This window comes from Carcharodon carcharias (genome assembly GCF_017639515.1).
Source record: "Carcharodon carcharias isolate sCarCar2 chromosome 37 unlocalized genomic scaffold, sCarCar2.pri SUPER_37_unloc_1, whole genome shotgun sequence".
NCBI classification, from domain to species: Eukaryota; Metazoa; Chordata; class Chondrichthyes; order Lamniformes; family Lamnidae; genus Carcharodon; species Carcharodon carcharias.
In genome coordinates this window covers 471183-493593 of record NW_024470758.1, presented here as the reverse complement: position 1 = coordinate 493593, position 22411 = coordinate 471183, and positions in this window count along the sequence as shown.

The following is a 22411-nucleotide window of genomic DNA, read 5'->3' as shown; positions in this document are numbered from 1 at the left end:
ACCACAAACTCCGCATTCTTACCAAGTAACCCCATAATCCCAATTCTTACCCAGTAAACCAATACTCCCCATTCTTACCCAGTAACACCATACTCCCCATTCTTACCCAGTAACCCAATATTCCTGATTCTTAACCAGTAACCCCATGCTCCCCATTCTTACCCAGTAACCACAAACTCCACAAACTGACCTAGTAACCCCAAATACCCCATTCTTTGCAAGTAAACCCATACTACCCATTCTTACCCAGTAATCCCATACTCCCCATTCTTACCCCGTAACAACATATTCCCCATTCTTACCCAGTAACCCCATGCTCCCCATTCTTAACCAGTAACCCCATACTCCCCATTATTAACCAGTAACCCCATAGTCCCCATTCTTACCCAGTAACCCCATGCTCCCCATTCTTACCCAGTAACCCCATACTCCCCGTTATTAACCAGTAACCCCATACTCCCCATTCTTACCCAGTAACCCCATACTCCCCATTATTAACAAGTAACCCCATACTCCCCATTCTTACCCAGTAAACCCATACTCCGCATTCTTACCCAATAAACCCATACTCTCCATTCTCACCCAGTTACCCCATACTCCCCATTCTTACCCAGAACCCCAAACTCCGCATTCTTACCAAGTAACCCCATAATCCCTATTCTTACACAGTAAACCCATACTCCGCATTCTTTCCCAGTAACCCCATGCTCCCCATTCTTTCCCAGTAACCACAAACTCCCCATTCTTACCGATTAACCCCATACTCCACATTCTTACCCAGTAACCCCATACTCCCCATTCTTACCCAGTAACCCCATTCTCCTCATTCTTACCCAGTAACCCCATACTCCCCATTCTTACCCAGTAACCCCATAGTCCCCATTCTTACCCAGTAACCCCATACTCCCCATTAATACCCAGTAACCCCATACTCCCCATTCTTACCCAGTAACCCCATACTCCACATTCATACCCAGTAACCCCACAATCCCCATTCTTACCCAGAAAACACATTCTCCCCATTCTTACCCAGTAACCCCATACTCCCCATTCTTACCCAGTAAACCCATACTCCCCATTCTTACCCAGTAACCCGATACTCCCCATTCTTGCCCAGTAACGCCATACTCCCCATTCTTACCCAGTAACCCGATACTCCCCGTTCTTACCCAGTAACCCCATACTCCACAGTCTTACCCGGTAACCCCAAACTCCCCATTCTTACCCAGTAACCCCATACTCCCCATTCTTACCCAGTAATCCCATACACCCCATTCTTACCCAGTAAACCCATAATCCCCATTCTTACCCAGTAACCACATACTCCCCATTCTTACCCAGTAACCCCATACTCACCATTCTTACCCAGTAACCCCATACTCCCCATTCTTACCCAGGAACCCCAAACTCTCCATTCTTACCCAGCAAACCCATACTCCGCATTCTTACCCAATAAACCCATACTCCCCATTCATACCCTGTTACCCCATACTCCCCATTCTTACCCAGTAACCCCATACTCCCCATTCTTACCCAGTAGCCCCATACTCCCCATTCTTACCCAGTAACCCCAAACTCCCCATTCTTACCCAGTAACCCCATACTCCACATTCTTACCCAGTAACCTAATACCCCTGATTCTTAACCAGTTACCCCATGCTCCCCATTCTTGCCCAGTAACCACAAACTCCACAAACTTACCCAGTAACCCCATACACCCCATTCTTACCCAGTAAACCCATACTCCCAATTCTTACCCAGTAACAACATATTCCCCATTCTTACCCAGTAACCCCAAACTCCCCATTCTTACCCAGTAAGCAAAAACTCCAATCTCTTACCCAGTAACCCCATACTCCCCATGCTTAACCAGTAACCCCATACTCCCCATGCTTACCCAGTAATCCCATACTCCCCATTCTTACCCAGTAACACCATACTCCCCAATCTTACCCAGTAACCCCATACTCCCCATTCTAACCCAGTAAACCCATACTCCCCATTCTTACCCAGTAACCGCATACTCCGCTTTTTACCCAGTAAACCCATACTCCCCATTCTTACACAGTAACCACAAACTCCACAAACTTACCTAGTAACCCAATACACCCCATTCTTTGCAAGTAAACCCATACTCCCCATTCTTACCCAGTAACCCCATACTCCCCATTCTTACCCAATAACCGCACACTCCCCATTCTAACCCAGTAACCCCAAACACCCCATTCTTACCCAGTAAGCAAAAACCCCAAATTCCTACCCAGTAACCCCATACTCCCCATTCTTACCCAGTAAACCCATACTCCCCATTCTTACCCAGTAACCGCATTCTCAGCATTATTACCCAAAAAACACATACTCCACATTCTTACCCAGTAACCCAACACTCCTGATTCTTAACCAGTAACCCCATAATCCCCATTCTTGCCCAGTAACCCCATACTCCCCAGTCTGACCTGATAACCCCATGCTCCCCATTCTTACCCAGTAACCACATACTCCCCATTCTTACGCAGTAAGCAAAAACTCCAAATTCCTACCCAGTAACCCCATACTCCCCATTCTTACCCGTTAACCGCATACTCCCCATTCTTACCCAGTAACCCCATGCACCCCATTCTTACCCAGTAACCCCATACTCCCCATTCTTACCCAGTAAAAACATTCTCCCCATTCTTACCCAGTAACACCATATTCCCCAATCTTACCCAGTAACCCCATACTCCCCTTTCTAAACCAGTAACCCCATACTCCAAATTCTTACCCTGTAACCCCATACTCCCCATTCTTAACCAGTAACCCCATACTCCCCATTCTTTCCCAGTAACCACAAACTCCCCATTCTTACCGATTAACCCCATACTCCCCATTCTTACCCAGTAGCCCCATACTCCCCATTCTTACCCAGTAACCCCATTCTCCTCATTCTTACCCAGTAACCCCATACTCCCCATTCTTACCCAGTAATCCCATACTCCCCATTGTTACCCAGTAACCCCATACTCCCCATTAATACCCAGTAACCCCATACTCCCCATTCTTACCCAGTAACCCCATACTCCACATTCATACCCAGTAACCCCACAATCCCCATTCTTACCCAGTAAACACATTCTCCCCATTCTTACCCAGTAACCCCATACTCCCCATTCTTACCCAGTAAACCCATACTCCCCATTCTTACCCAGTAACCCGATACTCCCCATTCTTGCCCAGTAACGCCATACTCCCCATTCTTACCCAGTAACCCGATACTCCCCGTTCTTACCCAGTAACCCCATACTCCACAGTCTTACCCGGTAACCCCAAACTCCCCATTCTTACCCAGTAACCCCATACTCCCCATTCTTACCCAGTAATCCCATACACCCCATTCTTACCCAGTAAACCCATAATGCCCATTCTTACCCAGTAACCCCATACTCCCCATTCTTACCCAGTAACCCCATACTCACCATTCTTACCCAGTAACCCCATACTCCCCATTCTTACCCAGGAACCCCAAACTCTCCATTCTTACCCAGCAAACCCATACTCCGCATTCTTACCCAATAAACCCATACTCCCCATTCATAGCCAGTTACCCCATACTCCCCATTCTTACCCAATAACCCCATACTCCCCATTCTTACCCAGTAACCCCATACTCCCCATTCTTACCCAGTAACCCCAAACTCCCCATTCTTACCCAGTAACCCCATACTCCCCATTCTTACCCAGTAACCTAATACCCCTGATTCTTAACCAGTTACCCCATGCTCCCCATTCTTGCCCAGTAACCACAAACTCCACAAACTTACCCAGTAACCCCATACACCCCATTCTTACCCAGTAAACCCATACTCCCAATTCTTACCCAGTAACAACATATTCCCCATTCTTACCCAGTAACCCCAAACTCCCGATTCTTACCCAGTAAGCAAAAACTCCAACTTCATCCCTGTAACCCCATACTCCCCATGCTTAACCAGTAACCCCATACTCCCCATGCTTACCCAGTAATCCCATACTCCCCATTCTTACCCAGTAACACCATACTCCCCAATCTTACCCAGTAACCCCATACTCCCCATTCTTACCCAGTAAACCCATACTCCCCATTCTTACCCAGTAACCGCATACTCCGCTTTTTACCCAGTAAACCCATACTCCCCATTCTTACACAGTAACCACAAACTCCACAAACTTACCTAGTAACCCAATACACCCCATTCTTTGCAAGTAAACCCAAACTCCCCATTCTTACCCAGTAACCCCATACTCCCCATTCTTACCCAATAACCGCACACTCCCCATTCTAACCCAGTAACCCCAAACTCCCCATTCTTACCCAGTAAGCAAAAACCCCAAATTCCTACCCAGTAACCCCATACTCCCCATTCTTACCCAGTAAACCCATACTCCCCATTCTTACCCAGTAACCGCATTCTCCGCATTATTACCCAAAAATCACATACTCCACATTCTTACCCAGTAACCCAACACTCCTGATTCTTAACCAGTAACCCCATAATCCCCATTCTTGCCCAGTAACCCCATACTCCCCAGTCTGAACTGATAACCCCATGCTCCCCATTCTTACCCAGTAACCACATAATCCCCATTCTTACCCAGTAAGCAAAAACTCCAAATTCCTACCCAGTAACCCCATACTCCCCATTCTTACCCGTTAACCGCATACTCCCCATTCTTACCCAGTAACCCCATGCTCCCCATTCTTACCCAGTAACCCCATACTCCCCATTCTTACCCAGTAAACACATTCTCCCCATTCTTACCCAGTAACACCATATTCCCCAATCTTACCCAGTAACCCCATACTCCCCTTTCTAACCCAGTAACCCCATACCCCCCATTCTTACCCAGTAACCCCATACTCCCCATTCTTAACCAGTAACCCCATACTCCCCATTCTTACCCAATAACAACAATCTCCCCCTTCTAACCCATTAACCCCATACTGCCCATTCTTACCCAGTAACAACAAACTCCACAAACTTACCCAGTAACCCCGTACTCCCCATTCTTACCCAGTAACCCCATACTCCGCGTTCTTACCCAGTAACCCCATACTCCCCAATCTTACCCAGTAACCCCATACTCCATATTCTTACCCAGTAACCCCATAGTCCCCATTCTTACCCAGTAACCCCATACTCCACATTCTTACCCACTAACCCCATACTCCCCATTATTAACCAGTAACCCCATACTCCCCGTTATTACCCACTATCCCCATACTCACCATTATTAACCAGTAACCCCATACTCCCCGTTCTTACCCACTAACTCCATACACCCCATTCTTACCCAGTAACCCCATACTCCATATTCTTACCCAGTAACCCCATACTCACCATTCTTACCCTGTAACCCCATACTCCCCGTTCTTATCCACTAACCCCATACTCCCCATTATTATCCAGTAACCCCATAATCCCCATTCTTACCCAGTAACTCCATAAACCCCATTCTTACCCAGTAACCCCATAATCCCCATTCTTACGCAGTAACCCCATAATCCCCATTCTTACCCAGTAACCCCATAATCTCCATTCTTACCCAGTAACCCCATACTCCCCATTCTTACCCAGTAACCCCATACTCACCATTCTTACCCAGTAACCCCATACTCCCCATTCTTACCCAGGAACCCCAAACTCTCCATTCTTACCCAGCAAACCCATACTCCGCATTCTTACCCAATAAACCCATACTCCCCATTCATACCCAGTTACCCCATACTCCCCATTCTTACCCAGTAACCCCATGCTCCCCATTCTTACCCAGTAACCCCATACTCCCCATTCTTACCCAGTAACCCCAAACTCCCCATTCTTACCCAGTAACCCAACACTCCTGATTCTTAACCAGTAACCCCATAATCCCCATTCTTGCCCAGAAACCCCATACTCCCCAGTCTGACCTGATAACCCCATGCTCCTCATTCTTACCCAGTAACCACATACTCCCCATTCTTACCCAGTAAGCAAAAACTCCAAATTCCTACCCAGTAACCCCATACTCCCCATTCTTACCCAGTAACCGCATACTCCCCATTCTTACCCAGTAACCCCATGCTCCCCATTCTTACCCAGTAACCCCATACTCCCCATTCTTACCCAGTAAACACATTCTCCCCATTCTTACCCAGTAACACCATATTCCCCAATCTTACCCAGTAACCCCATACTCCCCTTTCTAACCCAGTAACCCCATACTCCCCATTCTTACCCATTAACCCCATACTCCCCATTCTTAACCAGTAACACCATACTCCCCATTCTTACCCAATAACAACAATCTCCCCCTTCTAACCCATTAACCCCATACTGCCCATTCTTACCCAGTAACAACAAACTCCACAAACTTACCCAGTAACCCCGTACTCCCCATTCTTACCCAGTAAACCCATACTCCGCGTTCTTACCCAGTAACCCCATACTCCCCAATCTTACCCAGTAACCCCATACTCCATATTCTTACCCAGTAACCCCATAGTCCCCATTCTTACCCAGTAACCCCATACTCCACATTCCTACCCACTAACCCCATACTCCCCATTATTAACCAGTAACCCCATACTCCCCATTATTACCCACTATCCCCATACTCTCCATTATTAACCAGTAACCCCATACTCCCCGTTCTTACCCACTAACCCCATACACACCATTCTTACCCAGTAACCCCATACTCCATATTCTTACCCAGTAACCCCATACTCACCATTCTTACCCTGTAACCCCATACTCCCCGTTCTTATCCACTAACCCCATACTCCCCATTATTAACCAGTAACCCCATAATCCCCATTCTTACCCAGTAACTCCATAAACCCCATTCTTACCCAGTAACCCCATAATCCCCATTCTTACCCAGTAACCCCATAATCCCCATTCTTACCCAGTAACCCCATAATCTCCATTATTACCCAGTAACCCCATAGTCCCCATTTTTACCCAGTTACCCCATACTCCCCATTCTTACCAAGTAACCCCAAACACCGCATTCTTACCAAGTAACCCCATAATCCCAATTCTTACCCAGTAAACCCATACTCCGCATTCTTACCCAGTAACCCCATACTCCCCATTCTTACCCAGTAACCCCATTCACCCCATTCTTACACAGTAACCCCATACTCCCTATTCTTACCCAGTAAACACATATGCCCCATTCTTACCCAGTAACCCCATACTCCCCATTCTTACCCAGTAAACCCATACTCCCCATTCTTACCCAGTAACCGCATACTCCGCTTTTTACCCAGTAAACACATACTCCCCATTCAAACCCAGTAACCACAAACTCCACAAACTTACCTAGTAACCCCATACTCCCCATTCTTACCCAGTAACCCCACACTCCCCATTCTAACCCAGTAAGCCCAAACTCCACATTCTAACCCAGTAACCCCATACTCCCCATTCTTACCCAGTAACCCCACACTCCCCATTCTAACCCAGTAACCCCATACTCCCCATTCTTACCCAGTAACCTCACACTCCCCATTCTAACCCAGTAACCCCAAACTCCCAATTCTTACCCAGTAAGCAAAAACTCCAAATTCTTACCCAGTAACCCCATACTCCCCATTCTTACCCAGTAACCCCATACTCCCCATTCTTACCCAGTAACCACATACTCACCATTCTTACCCAGTAAACCCATACTCCCCGTTCTTACCCAGTAACCGCATACTCCGCTTTTTACCCAGTAAACACATACTCCCCATTCTTAACCAGTAACCCCATACACCCCATTCTTACCCAGTAATCCCATACTCCCTATTCTTACCCAGTAACCCCAGGCACCCCTTTCTTACCCAGTATCCCCATGCTCCCCATTCTTACCCAGTAACCACAAAGTCCACAAACTTACCTAGTAACCATATACACCCCATTCTTAATCAGTAACCCCACACTCCCCATTCTAACCCAGTAACCCCAAAATCCCCATTCTTACCCAATAGGCAAAAACTCCAAATTCTTACCCAGTAACCCCATACTCCCCATGCTTACCCAGTAACCCCATACTCCCCATTCTTACCCAGTAACCCCATACTCCCCATTCTTACCCAGTAACCCCATACTCCCCATTCTTACCCAGTAACCCCAAACTCCCCATTCTTACCCAGTAAGCAAAAACTCCAAATTCTTAACCAGTTACCCCATACGCCCCATTCTTACCCAGTAACCAAGTACTCCCCATTCTTACCCTGTAACCGCATACTCCGCATTCTTACCCAGTAACCCCATAATCCCCACTCTTACCCAGTAACCCAATACTCCTGATTCTTAACCAGTAACCCCATGCTCCCCATTCCTACCCAGTAACCACAAACTCCCCATTCTTAACGATTAACCCCATACTACCCATTCTTACCCAGTAAACCCATACTCCCCATTCTTACCCAGTAACAACATATTCCCCATTCTTACGCAGTAACCCCATGCTCCCCATTCTTACCCAGTAACCCCATACGCCCCATTCTTACCCAGTAACCCCATACTCCCCATTCTTACCCAGTAACCCCATGCTCCCAATTTTTACCCAGTAACCCCAAACTCACCATTCTTACCAAGTAACCCCATACTCCCCATTCTTCCCCAATAACAAAATACTCCCCATTCTTGCCCAGTAACCCCATTCTCCCCATTCTTACCCAGTAGCAACAAACTCCCCAGTCTTACCCATTAACCCCATACTGCCCATTCTTACCCAGTAACAACAAACTTCACAAACTTACCCAGTAACCCCATGCTCCCCATTCTTAAGCAGGAACCCCATACTCCCCATTCTTACCCAGTAACCCCATAATCTCCATTATTACCCAGTAACCCCATAGTCCCCATTTTTACCCAGTTACCCCATACTCCCCATTCTTACCAAGTAACCCCAAACACCGCATTCTTACCAAGTAACCCCATAATCCCAATTCTTACCCAGTAAACCCATACTCCGCATTCTTACCCAGTAACCCCATACTCCCCATTCTTACCCAGTAACCCCATTCACCCCATTCTTACACAGTAACCCCATACTCCCTATTCTTACCCAGTAAACCCATATGCCCCATTCTTACCCAGTAACCCCATACTCCCCATTCTTACCCAGTAAACCCATACTCCCCATTCTTACCCAGTAACCGCATACTCCGCTTTTTACCCAGTAAACACATACTCCCCATTCAAACCCAGTAACCACAAACTCCACAAACTTACCTAGTAACCCCATACTCCCCATTCTTACCCAGTAACCCCACACTCCCCATTCTAACCCAGTAAGCCCAAACTCCACATTCTAACCCAGTAACCCCATACTCCCCATTCTTACCCAGTAACCCCACACTCCCCATTCTAACCCAGTAACCCCATACTCCCCATTCTTACCCAGTAACCTCACACTCCCCATTCTAACCCAGTAACCCCAAACTCCCAATTCTTACCCAGTAAGCAAAAACTCCAAATTCTTACCCAGTAACCCCATACTCCCCATTCTTACCCAGTAACCCCATACTCCCCATTCTTACCCAGTAACCACATACTCACCATTCTTACCCAGTAAACCCATACTCCCCGTTCTTACCCAGTAACCGCATACTCCGCTTTTTACCCAGTAAACACATACTCCCCATTCTTAACCAGTAACCCCATACACCCCATTCTTACCCAGTAATCCCATACTCCCTATTCTTACCCAGTAACCCCAGGCACCCCTTTCTTACCCAGTATCCCCATGCTCCCCATTCTTACCCAGTAACCACAAAGTCCACAAACTTACCTAGTAACCCTATACACCCCATTCTTACCCAGTAACCCCACACTCCCCATTCTAACCCAGTAACCCCAAAATCCCTATTCTTACCCAATAGGCAAAAACTCCAAATTCTTACCCAGTAACCCCATACTCCCCATGCTTACCCAGTAACCCCATACTCCCCATTCTTACCCAGTAACCCCATACTCCCCATTCTTACCCAGTAACCCCAAACTCCCCATTCTTACCCAGTAAGCAAAAACTCCAAATTCTTAACCAGTTACCCCATACGCCCCATTCTTACCCAGTAACCAAGTACTCCCCATTCTTACCCTGTAACCGCATACTCCGCATTCTTACCCAGTAACCCCATACTCCCCACTCTTACCCAGTAACCCAATACTCCTGATTCTTAACCAGTAACCCCATGCTCCCCATTCCTACCCAGTAACCACAAACTCCCCATTCTTAACGATTAACCCCATACTACCCATTCTTACCCAGTAAACCCATACTCCCCATTCTTACCCAGTAACAACATATTCCCCATTCTTACGCAGTAACCCCATGCTCCCATTCTTACCCAGTAACCCCATACGCCCCATTCTTACCCAGTAACCCCATACTCCCCATTCTTACCCAGTAACCCCATGCTCCCAATTTTTACCCAGTAACCCCAAACTCACCATTCTTACCAAGTAACCCCATACTCCCCATTCTTCCCCAATAACAAAATACTCCCCATTCTTGCCCAGTAATCCCATTCTCCCCATTCTTACCCAGTAGCAACAAACTCCCCAGTCTTACCCATTAACCCCATACTGCCCATTCTTACCCAGTAACAACAAACTTCACAAACTTACCCAGTAACCCCATGCTCCCCATTCTTAAGCAGGAACCCCATACTCCCCATTCTTACCCAGTAACCCCATAGTCCCCATTCTTACCCAGTAACCCCATACTCCCCATTCTTACTCAGTAACCCCATACTCCCCATTATTAACCAGTAACCCCATACTCCCCATTCTAACCCAGTAACACCATACTCCATATTCTTACCCAGGAGCCCCATAGTCCCCATTCTTACCCAGTAACCCCATAGTCCCCATTCTTACTCAGTAACCCCATACTCCCCATTATTAACCAGTAACCCCTTGCGACCCATTCCTACCCAGTAACCCCATACTCCCCATTCTTACCCAGTAACCCCATACTCCCCATTCTTACCCAGTTACCCCATACTCCCCATTCTTACCCAGTAACCCCAAACTCCGCATTCTTACCAAGTAACCCCATAATCCCAATTCTTACCCAGTAAACCCATACTCCCCATTCTTACCCAGTAACCCCATACGCCCCATTCTTACCCAGTAACCCAATACTACTGATTCTTAACCAGTAACCCCATGCTCCCCATTCTTACCCAGTAACCACAAACTCCACAAACTGACCTAGTAACCCCAAATACCCCATTCTTTACAAGTAAACCCATACTCCCCATTCTTACCCAGTAACCCCATACTCCCCATTATTAACCAGTAACCCCATACTCCCCTTTCTTACACAGTAACACCATACTCAACATTCTTACCCGGTAACCCCATACTCCCCATTCTTACCCAGTAACCCCATATTCCCCATTCTTACACAGTAACACCATACTCAACATTCTAACCCAGTAACCGCATACGCCGCATTCTTACCCAGTAACACCAAACTCCCCATTCTTACCCAGTAACCCCATGCAGCCCATTCTTACCCAGAGCAACAAACTCCCCATCTTACCCATTAATCCCATACTGCCCATTCTTACCCAGTAACCCCAAACTCCAAAAACTTACCCAGTAACCCCAAACTCCCCATTCTTACCCAGTAATCCCATAATCCCCATTATTACCCAATAACAACATATTCCCCATTCTTACCTAGTAACCCCATTCTCCCCACCCTTAAACAGGAACCCCATTTACCCCATTCTTACCCAGCAATCCCATACTCCCCATTCGAACCCAGTAAAACCATACTCCATATTCTTACCCAGTAACCCAATAGTCCCCATTCTTACTCAGTAACCCCATACTCACCATTCTTACCCACTAACCCCATACTCCCCATTATTACCCAGTAACCCCATACACCCCATTCTTACCCAGTAACCCCATCCTCCCCATTCTTACCCAGTAAACCCATACTCCCCATTCTTACCCTGGAACCCCATACTCCCCATTCTTACCCAGTAACCCCATATTCCCCATTCTTACCCTGTAACCCCATACTCCCCATTCTTACCCAGTAACTCCATACTCCCCATTCTTACCCAGTAACCCCATACTCCCCATTCTTACCCAGTAACCCCATACTCCCCATTCATACCCAGTATCCACCTACTCCCCATTCTTACCCAGTAACCCCATACTCCCTATTCTTACACAGTAACCCCATACTCCCCATTCTTACCCAGTAACCCCATACTCCCCATTCTTACCCAGTAACCCCATACTCCCCAGTCTTACCCAGTAACCCCAAGCTCCCCATTCTTACCCAGTAACAACAAACTCCCCATTCTTACCCATTATCCCCATACTGCCCATTCTTACCCAGTAACAACAAACTCCACAAACTTACCCAGTAACCCCATACTCCCCATTATTAACCAGTAACCCATACTCCCCATTCTTACCCAGTAAACACATTCTCCCCATTGTTACCCAGTAACTCCATACTCCCCAGTCTTACCCAGTATACCCAAGCTCCCCATTCTTACCCAGTAACAACAAACTCCCCATTCTTACCCATTAACCCCATACTGCCCATTCTTACCCAGTAACAACAAACTCCACAAACTTACCCAGTAACCCCGTACACCCCATTCTTACCCAGTAAACCCATACTCCCCATTCTTACCCAGTAACAACATATTCCCCATTCTTAGCCAGTAACCCCATACTCCCCATTCTAACCCAGTAACACCATACTCCATATTCTTACCCAGTAACCCCATAGTCCCCATTCTTACCCAGTAACCCCATACTCCCCATTCTAACCAAGTAACACCATACTCCATATTCTTACCCAGTAACCCCATAGTCCCCATTCTTACCCAGTAACCCCATACTCACCATTCTTACCCACTATCCCCATACTCCCTGTTATTAACCAGTAACCCCTTACGACCCATTCTTACCCATTAACCCCATACTCCCCATTCTTACCTAGTAACCCCATACTCCCCATTCTTACCCTAAAACGCCAAACTCCGCATTCTTACCAAGTAAACCCATAGTCCCCATTCTTATCCAGGAGCCCCATACTCCCCATTCTTACCCAGTAACCCCATACCCCCCATTCTTACCCAGTAACCCCATACTCCCTATTCTTACACAGTAACCCCATACTCCCCATTCTTACCCAGTAACCCCATACTCCCCATTCTTACCCAGTAACCCCATACTCCCCGTTCTTACCCAGTAACCGCATAATCCGCTTTTTACCCAGTAAACCCATACTCCCAATTCTTAACCAGTAACGCAATACTGCTGATTCTTACCCAGTAACCACAAACTCCACAAATTTACCTAGTAACCCTATACACCCCATTCTTTCCCGGTAAACCCATACTCCCCATTCTTATCCAGTATTCCCATACTCCCAATTCTTACCCAGTAACAACATATTCCCCATTCTTACCCAGTAACCCCATGCACCCCTTTCTTACCCAGTATCCCCATGCTCCCCATTCTTACCCAGTAACCACAAAGTCCACAAACTTACCTAGTAACCCTATACACCCCTTTCTTACCCAGTAACACCATACTCCCCATTCTTACCCAGTAACCCCACACTCCCCATTCTAATCCAGTAACCCCATACTCCCCATTCTTACCCAATAGGCAAAAACTCCAAATTCTTACCCAGTAACCCCTTACTCCCCATGCTTACCCAGTAACCCCAAACTCCCCATTCTTACCCAGTAAGCAAAAACTCCAAATTCTTACCCAGTAACCCCATACGCCCCATCCTTACCCAGTAACCAAGTACTCCCCATTCTTACCCAGTAACCGCATACTCCCCATTCTTACCAAGTAACCCCATACTCCCCATTCTTACCCAGTATCCCCATAGTCCCCGTTCTTAACCAGTAACCCCGTACTCCCCATTCTTACCCAGTAACCCCATACTCCCCATTCTTACCCATTAACACCATACTCCCCATTCTTACACACTAACCCCATTCTCCACATTCTTACCCAGTAACCCCACAGTCCCCATTTTACCCACTAACCCCACATTCCCCATTCTTACCCAGTAACCCCACACTCCCCATTCTTACACACTAACCCCATTCTCCACCTTCTTACCCAGTAACCCCATAATCCCCATTCTTACCCAGTTACGCCAAAATCCCCATTCTAACCAAGTAACCCCAAACTCCCCATTCTTACCCAGTAATCAAAAACTCCAAATTCTTACCCAGTAACCCAATACTCCCCATACTTACCCAGTAATCCCATATTCCCAATGCGAACACAGTAACCCTATACTCCCCATTCTTACCCAGTAACCCCATACTCCACAGTTTGACCCATTAACTCCATACTCCCATTGTTACCCAGTAACCCCATAACCCCATTCTTACCCAGTAACCCCATACTCCCCATTCTTACCCAGTAACCCCATAATCCCCATTCTTACCAAGTAACCCCATACTCCCCATTCTGACCCAGTAACCCCATAATCCCCATTCTTACACTGTAACACCATACTCCCCATTCTTACCCAGTAACCCTATGCTCCCCATTCTTACCCAGTAAGAAAAAACTCCCCATTCTTACCCATTAACCCCATACTGCCCATTCTTACCCAGTAACAACAAACTCCACAAACTTACCCAGTAACACCATACTCCCCTTTCTTACCCAGTAACCCCATACTCCGCGTTCTTACCCAGTAAAACCATACTCCCCATTCTTAGCCAGTAACAACATATTCCCCATTCTTACCCAGTAACACCATACTCCATATTCTTACCCAGTAACCCCATACTCACCATTCTTACCCATTAACCCCATACTCCCCTTTATTAACCAGTAACCCCATACTCCCCATTCTAACCCAATAACACCATACTCCATATTCTTACCCAGTAACCCCATAGTCCCCATTCTTACTCTGTAACCCCATCCTCACCATTCTTACCCAGTAACCCCATACTCCCCATTCTTACCCACTATCCCCATACTCCCTATTAATAACCAGTAGCCCCTTATGACCCATTCTTACCGAGTAACCCCATACTCACTATTCTTACCCAGTAATCCCATAATCCCCATTCTTACCAAGTAAACCCATACTCCCCATTCTTACCCAATAACCCCATACTCCCCATGCTTACCCAGTAACCCCATACTCCCCATTCTTACCCAGTAAACCCACACTCCGCATTCTTACCCAATAAACCCATACTCATCATTCTTACCCAGTAACCCCATACTCCCCATTCTTACCCAGTGAACCCAACTCCGCATTCTTACCCAGTAACCCCATACTCCCCATTCTTACCCAGTAACCCCATACTCCCTATTCTTACCCAGTAACCCCATACTCCCTATTCTTACCCAGTGACACCATAATCCCCATTCTTACCCAGTAAACCGATACTCCCTGTTCTTACCAAGTAACCGCATACTCCACTTTTTACCCAGTAAACCCATACTCCTCATTCTTATCCAGTAACCCAATACTCCTGATTCTTAACCAGTAACCCCATGCTCACCATTCTTACCCAGTAACCACAAACTCCACAAACTTACCTAGTAACCCCATACACCCCATTCTTACCCAGTAAACCCATACTCCCCATTCTTACCCAGTAACCCCACGCTCCCCATTCTAACCAAGTTACCCCAAACTCCCCATTCTTACCCATTAAGCAAAAACTCCAATTTCTTACCCAGTAACCCCAAACTCCCCATTCTTACCCAGTAAGCAAAAACTCCAAATTCTTACCCAGTAACCCCATATGCCCCATTCTTCCCCAGTAACCAAATACTCCCAATTCTTACCCCGTAACCGCATACTCCCCATTCTTACCCAGTAACCCCATACTCCCCATTCTTACCCAGTAACCCCATACTCCCCATTCTTACCCAGTAACCCCATACTCCCCATTCTTACACACTAACCCCATACTCCCCATTCTTACCCAGTAAACCCATACTCCCAATTTTTAACCAGTAATCCCAAACTCCCCATTCTTACCCAGTAAACCCATACTCCCCATTCTTAACCAGTAACCCCACAGTCCCCATTCTTACCCACTAACCCCACATTCCCCATTCTTACACAGTAACCCCACACTCCCCATTCTTACACACTAACCCCATTCTCCACATTCTTACCCAGTATGCCCATAATCCCAATTCTTACCCAGTAACGCCAAAATCCCCATTCTTACCCAGTAACCCCACACTCCCCATTCTAACCCAGAACCCCAAACTCCCCATTCTTACCCAGTAATCAAAAACTCCAAATTCTTACCCAGTAACCCAATAGTCCCCATGCTTACCCAGTAATCCCATATTCCCCATGCGAACCCAGTAACCCCATACTCCCCATTCTTACCCAGTAAACCCACACTCCGCATTGTTACCCAATAAACCCATACTCCCCATTCTTACCCAGTTACCCCACACTCCCCATTCTTACCCAGTAACCACAAACTCCGCATTCTTACCAAGTAACCCCATAATCCCAATTCTTACCCAGTAAACCCATACTCCGCATTCTTACCCAGTAACCACATACTCCCCATTCTTACCCAGTAACCCCATACTCCCTATTCTTACCCAGTAACACCATACTCCCTATTCCTACCCAGTAACCCCATAATCCCCATTCTTACCCAGTAAACCGATTCTCCCCGTTCTTACCAAGTAACCGCATACTCCCCATTCGTACCCTGTAACCCCATACTCCCCATTCTTACCCAGTAACCCCATACTCCCCATTCTTACCCAGTAACCCCATACTCCCCATTCTTACCCAGTAACCCCATACTCCCCATTCTTACCAGTAAACCCATACTCCCCATTCTTACCCAGTAACCCCATACTCCCCATTCTTACCCAGTAAACCCATGCTCTCCATTCTTACCCAGTATCCCATACTCCCCATTCTTATCCAGTAACCCCACAGTCCCCATTCTTACCCACTAACCCCACACTCCCCATTCTTACACACCAACCCCATTCTCCACATTCTTACCCAGTATCCCCATAATCCCCATTCTTACCCAGTAACACCAAAATCCCCATTCTTACCCAGTAACCCCGCACTCCCCATTCTAACCCAGAACCCCAAACTCCCCATTCTTACCCACTAACCCCACATTCCCCATTCTTACCGAGTAACCCCACACTCTCCATTCTTACACACTAACCCCATTCTCCTCATTCTTACCCAGTATCCCCATAATCCCCATTCTTACCCAGTAACGCCAAAATCCCCATTCTTACCCAGTAACCCCACACTCCCCATTCTAACCCAGTAACCCCAAAATCCCCATTCTTACCCAGTAATCAAAAACTCCAAATTCTTACCCAGTAACCCAATAGTCCCCATGCTTACCCAGTAATCCCATATTCCCCATGCGAACCCAGTAACCCCATACTCCCCATTCTTACCCAGTAACCCCATACTCCACAGTTTGACCCAGTAACCCCATACTCCCCATTCTTACCCACTATCCACATACTCCCCATTCTTACCCAGTAACCCCATACTCCCCATTTTTGCCCAGAAACCCATTACTCCCCATTTTTGCCCAGTCACCCCATACTCCCCAGTCTTAACCAGTAACCGCATACGCCGCATTCTTACCCAGTAACACCATACGCCCCATTCTTACCCAGTAACCCCATGCAGCCCATTCTTACCCAGTAACAACAAACTCCCCATTCTTACCCAGTAACCCCATACTCCACAAACTTACCCAGTAACCCCAAACTCCACAAACTTACCCAGTAACCCCAAACTCCCCGTTCTTACCCAGTAAACCCATACTCCTCATTCTTACCCAGTAACCCCATATTCCCCATTCTTACCCAGTAACCCCATACTCCCCATTCTAACCCAGTAACCCCATACTCCTCATTCTAACCCAGTAACCCCATACTCCCCATTCTTACACTCTAACCTCATACTCCCCATTCTCACCCTGTATCCCCATACTCCCCATTATTACCCAGTAACCCCATACTCCCCATTCTTACCCAGTAACACCATACTCCCCATTCTTACCATTTAACCCCTAACTCCCCATTCTTAAACAGTAACCCCATAATCCCAATTCTTACCCAGTGAACCCATACTCAGCTTTCTTACCCAATAACCCCATACTCCCCATTCATACCCAGTATCCCGATACTCCCCAATCTTACCCACTATCCCCTTACTCCCCATTCTTGCCCAGTACCCCATACTCCCCGTTCTTACCCAGTAACCGCATACTCCGCATTCTTACCCAGTAAACCCATACTCAACATTCTTACCCAGTAACCCAATACTCCTGATTCTTAACCAGTAACACCATGCTCCCCATTCTTATCAATTAACCCCATACTGCCCATTCTTACCCAGTAACCCCAAACTCCACAAACTTACCCAGTAATCCCATAATCCCCATTCTTACCCAGTAACAACATATTCCTCATTGCTACCCAGTAACCCCATGCTCTCCATTCTTACACAGTAATTCCATTCTCCCCATTCTTACCCAGTAACCCCATACTCCCCATTCTTACACAGTAATTCCATTCTCCCCATTCTTACCCACTAATACCATAGTCCCCATTCTTACCCAGTAATCCCTAACTCCCCATTCTTACCCAGTAAACCCATGCTCCCCATTCTTACCCAGTAACCCCACAGTCCCCATTCTTACTCAGTATCCCCATAATCCCCATTCTTACCCAGTAGCCCCACACTCCCCATTCTAACCCAGAACCCCAAACACCCCATTCTTACCCAGTAAGCAAAAACTCCAAATTCTTACCCAGTAACCCAATACTCCCCATGCTTACCCAGTAATCCCATATTCCCCATGCGAACCTAGTAACCCCATACTCCCCATTCTTACCCAGTAACCCCATACTCCACAGTTTGACCCAGTAACCCCATACTCCCCATTCTTGCCCAGTAACCCCATACTCCCCAGTCTTACCCAGTAACCGCATACGCCGCATTCTTACCCAGTAAAACCATACACCCCATTCTTACCCAGTAACCCCATGCAGCCCATTCTTACCCAGTAACAACAAACTCCCCATCTTACTCATTAATCCCATACTGCCCTTTCTTACCCTGTAACCCCATAATCCCCGTTTTTACCCAGTAAACCCATACTCCCGATTCTTACCCAGTAATCCAATAATCCCCATTATTACCCATTAACAACATATTCCCCATTCTTACCCAGCAACCCCATTATCCCCATTCAAACCAAGTAACACCATACTCCATATTCTTACCCAGTAACCCCATACTCACCATTCTTACCCACTAACCTCATACTCCCCATTCTTACCCTGTATCCCCATAATCCCCATTATTACCCAGTAACCCCATACACCCCATTCTGACCCAGTAACGCCATACTCCCCATTCCTATCGAGTAACCCCAAACTCCCCATTCTTAAACAGGAATCCCATACTACCCATTATTAACCAATAAACCCATACTCCCCATTCTTACCAAATAACACCAAACTCACCATTCTTACTCAGTACCCCCATACTCCCCCTTTTTACCCAGTAACCCCATAGTCCCCATTTTTACCCAGAAACACCATACTCCCCAGTCTTACCCGGTAACCCCATACTCCCCATTCTTACCCGGTAACCCCATACTCCCCATTCTTACCCAGTAACCCCATACTCCCCATTCTAACCCAGTAATCCCATACTCCCCATTCTTACCCAGTAACCCCATACTCCCCATTCTTACACAGTAACACCATACTCAACATTCTTACCCGGTAACCCCATACTCCCCATTCTTACCCAGTAACCCCATACTCCCCATTCTTACACAGTAACACCATACTCAACATTCTAACCCAGTAACCGCATACGCCGCATTCTTACCCAGTAACACCAAACTCCCCATTCTTACCCAGTAACCCCATGCAGCCCATTCTTACCCAGAGCAACAAACTCCCCATCTTACCCATTAATCCCATACTGCCCATTCTTACCCAGTAACCCCAAACTCCAAAAACTTACCCAGTAACCCCAAACTCCCCATTCTTACCCAGTAATCCCATAATCCCCATTATTACCCAATAACAACATATTCCCCATTCTTACCTAGTAACCCCATTCTCCCCACCCTTAAACAGGAACCCCATTTACCCCATTCTTACCCAGCAATCCCATACTCCCCATTCGAACCCAGTAACACCATACTCCATATTCTTACCCAGTAACCCAATAGTCCCCATTCTTACTCAGTAACCCCATACTCACCATTCTTACCCACTAACCCCATACTCCCCATTATTACCCAGTAACCCCATACACCCCATTCTTACCCAGTAACCCCATCCTCCCCATTCTTACCCAGTAAACCCATACTCCCCATTCTTACCCTGGAACCCCATACTCCCCATTCTTACCCAGTAACCCCATACTCCCCATTCTTACCCTGTAACCCCATACTCCCCATTCTTACCCAGTATCCCCTAACTCCCCATTCTTAAACAATAAACCCATAATCCCAATTCTTACCCGGTGAACCCATACTCAGCTTTCTTACCAAGTAACCCCATACTCCCAATTCGTACCCAGTAACCCCAAACTCCCCATTCTTACCCAGTAATACCATAATATCCATTCTTACCCAATAACCCCATACTCCCCATTCATACCCAGTATCCCGACACTCCCCATTCTTACCCAGTACCCCATACTCCCCATTCATACCCGGTAACCACATACTCCCCGCTCTTACCCAGTAAGCGCATACTCCGCATTCTTACCCAGTAAACCCATGCTCAACATTCTTACCCAGTAACCCAATACTCCTGATTCTTAACCAGTAAAACCATGCTCCCCATTCTTATCAATTAACCCCACACTGCCCATTCGTACCCAGTAACCCCAAACTCCACAAACTTACCCAGTAACCCCATACTCCCCATTCTTACACAATAAACCCATACTCCCCGTAATTACCCAGTAACCCCATACTCCCCATTCTTACCCAGTAACAACATATTACTCATTCTTACCTAGTATCCCCATACTCCCCATTCTTACACAGTAACTCCGTTCTCCCCATTCTTACCCAGTAATACCATACGCCCCATTCTTACCCAGTAACCCAAACTCCCCATTCTTACCCAGTAAACCCATGCTCCCCATTCTTACCCAGTATCCCCATACTCCCCAGTCTTACCCAGTAACCGCATACGCCGCATTCTTACCCAGTAACACCATACTCCCCATTCTTACCCAGTAACCCCACAGTCCCCATTCTTACCCACTAACCCCACACTCTCCAGTCTTACCCAGTAACAGCATACGCCGCATTCTTACCCAGTAACACCATACTCCCCATTCTTACCCAGTAACCCCATGCAGCTCATTCTTACCCAGTAACAACAAACTCCCCATCTTACTCATTAATCCCATACTGCCCATTCTTACCCTGTAACCCCAAACTCCACAAACTTACCCAATAACCCCATACTCCCCATTCTTACACAGTAACCCCATACTCCCCGTTCTTACCCAGTAAACCCATACTCCCCATTCTTACCCAGTAATCCCATAATCCCCATTATTACCCAATAACAACATATTCCCCATTCTTACCCAGTAACCCCATACTCCCCATTCTTAAACAGGAACCCCATACTCCCCATTCTTACCAAGCAACACCATATTCCCCATTCTAAACCAGTAACACCATACTCCATATTCTTACCCAGTAACCCAATAGTCCCCATACTTACCCAGTAACCCCATACTCACCATTCTTCCCCACTAACCTCATAATCCCCATTCTTACCCAGTAACCCCATACACCCCATTCTTACCCAGTAACCCCATACTCCCCATTCTTACCCTGGAACCCCATACTCCCCATTCTTACCCAGTAACCCCATTCTCCCCATTCTTAAGCAATAACCCCATAATCCCAATTCTTACCCAGTATCCCCAAACTCCCCATTCTTACCCAGTAACACCATAATATCCATTCTTACCTTATAACCCCATACTCCCCATTCTTACCCACTATCCCCTTACTCCCCATTCTTACCCAGTACCCCATACTCCCCATTCTTACCCAGTAACCACATAATCCCCGTTCTTACCCAGTAAGCACATACTCCGCATTCTAACCCAGTAAACCCATACTCAACATTCTTACCCAGTAACCCAATACTCCTGATTCATAACCAGTAACCCCATGTTCCCCATTCTTATCAATTAACCCCATACTGCCCATTCTTACCCAGTAACCCCAAACTCCACAAACTTACCCAGTAACCCCATACTCCCCATTCTTACACAATAAACCCATACTCAACATTCTTACACAATAAACCCATACTCCCCCTACTTACCCAGTAAAACCATACTCCCA